Source organism: Lepisma saccharinum, chromosome 11, assembly GCF_977018435.1.
Source record: "Lepisma saccharinum chromosome 11, izLepSacc3.1, whole genome shotgun sequence".
Classification (NCBI taxonomy): Eukaryota; Metazoa; Arthropoda; class Insecta; order Zygentoma; family Lepismatidae; genus Lepisma; species Lepisma saccharinum.
In genome coordinates, this window is record NC_139239.1 from 70,167,618 (window position 1) to 70,170,325 (window position 2,708).

Below are 2,708 nucleotides of genomic sequence, written 5' to 3' on the forward strand. Positions count from 1 at the left end.
TGCCGTTCCTCTGGCAATAAAGTATCTTCGATATTGAGCTATTTACGAGGACCTCCACTTCGGTGTCCCGCTGTAGAATTACAACTGTGCAGAGGTGAAGGCCTCCTTTATTGGTGTTATCTGGCAGGTGTTATCTCACCAGTGTGGCAACTCTTCCTCTCGATTCTTGGAATAACCAGAAATTTCAAGCTGCTTTGGTGCCCTTGACATTGACGCAAGGTCTTTGCTACCTCTGCAGAGCGTTCAACCACCGGTGGCCCCCGACTGCGGATAGTTGACGTCCCGTATGGTAGAGCCTCCACGAGAGACTCATCCGAGAGATAACATCGCAAGATGGCAATGTGGATTTGCCAAAAGATGTGCGGGTTGCTGTAAAGTTTGATGAGGCTTAACTCTACTGTAACGACCACTTGCCCAATTTTTATTCTTTCGTAACCGAAATAATTCTGATAGTTTATTAGAAATACCTAATCATGATTCTCTCAACGAGGGCATCGTATCACAAAATCGTTAACTTAGAGAGCAAAAAAGTAAAGTGCTGCCCATTGAAACATATAGGGGGTGTGGAATTAGGGCCCCACACTTTCTTCTTCACGGCAGAAGGTGGGTGATGTAATCAGCACCACGCCCCTGGTCGCCTTTACCCTCCAGAGTATCCTTCAGGTAGCCTCTTTAAGCGACGCTGGGTGGACACCGGAGCCGCTTGAATAGGTGGGGAAAAAAATCCCGTTTCTGTGTCGACATAAACGCTCAAATTATCGCCATATTGGTTACAAAATGGTCGCGATTTTTTTTTTTACAAAAAATAGAAGTAACCTCAAAATATATTTTGTTCTCTCATTCAGGATTACGAGATTAAGTGTAGTGATAACTGATAAGTGCCCTTTTATTCCTAATACTATGTAGTACCAGAAAATTAGAGGTGGCCAACTCGGGCCTGCGACTGAAATGAGGACTGAGGGGGCGAAAATTTTCGAAAGCTCCGGAAACAAATGTGCTACACATTTCTGCGAGAATATGAATAGCTTTCCAAATGTTTTCATAGATTAAATTTTATGTGTTTGAGGTAAATACGTAGAGAGATTGGCACCATATTTAATTCGATACGGCGGAATATAGTTTTTCTCAGTTTCTTTTACAAAACTTGAAAATACATTGTTTTGAATTATGATAATGTCTAGGAATATGTTTCGTCTTGTTACAAGTGTTATGTAGTAGCCTACCCCTAATAGCCCCCCCACACACACACACGCAGAGAGAGTGTGAGAGAGAGAGAGAGAGAGAGAGAGAGAAAAAAAGAGAGAGAGAGAGAGAGAGAGGAAGGGGTTCTTTCCCTTTATTTCTACTTTAGAGAAGCTAAAAGATCTGGAAATATCACCACGTATATGTGGTCTAATTTATTCACATGTCCCCCATTGACTACATTTTTATTTGATTTAGAAACCGCAGTTTAAACACGTTCATCTGTGTTGAAAAATTCAAAGCATTTCACAAATAGATAAAATCTGTACAAACAACTATAAAACCGGTAAACACAGACAGAAAACATTCGCCTTTCATTAAACCTGGACACACCAGTTCAAACCGACCAAGGAAGTACACCGCTTACAGTTATCTTAACTGTGCCGTCCACACCAGTTGCAATTCCAGAAACCAGTTCAACAAAAGGGGTTATCATATTTGAACCACATTCAGAACAGACGACTTTTAAATTTAATAACAATGCTGTAGAATTTAAAGTAGACAGTTTAAAATGCAAAATTTAATTTTTAAATTAAAAGTTCTTACATATTACATGATCCGAGTTCTTGAAAATAGGTTTTGATTGAGTTGGTGTTTTTAAGACCACTTTATGAACAGTAAGGCTAATCGGGACTTGACCTACAGTTTAAAGTGGGATCCGAACCACTATGTGCCTCCACCTGGTATCGAACCCGGGACCCCTTGATTACAAGGCGACGACGCTACCACTGCGGCATCGGGAAGGCCTCTTCAGTGACGCAGGAACGTTTTTCATTTGGAGATACAAAACTCAGCCTCCCATATATATACAGGGTGACTGGTAATTAGATGTATTCCCTGAAAGGGGTTAAAGTAGAGACAATTTGCAATAAATTTGACCATATGATACCCCGTCCGAAAATTAGTAGTTTTCGAGATAATCGAATTTCAATTGTTGTTTTTTAAATGACAATTTTCCACATAAGAAGATGAATTGAGAAAAAACTGCTCATTGTATGGAACTTATTTCAGCGTTTTCTGATAGCTAACAAATAAGTGGTTCGTTGAGAAAAAAGTTTTTCCCAAATAACAATCACATGTAAGTAACGGGTGGGTCTAAACTTACAAGTGATGATAAAAAATTGCACTCTTAGTTTACTTGGCAACGTATTAATAACAAAAATGGTATGACACGAAGCGTACAAATTACTTAAATTACTTCCTTGTGTCATCTGCTATCCAACAAGGTACAAATGTTGCTGACATTCGCATTTGTGTACAAGAAATAATACTTCATTCATCTTCATGTGAATGGAATCAATGAACAATACAATTAAAGAACATTATATGTCTTGCTCAAAGTGGGCACCTCTGTTACGAATGCGGGCACGCAGGTTTTTACGGACATTTGTTCTCTTAACTCGTGATGTGATGCTGTCCTTGATGTGTTGACCAGCTGATAAGATCCTCTCCCTGAGCTCTTCTTA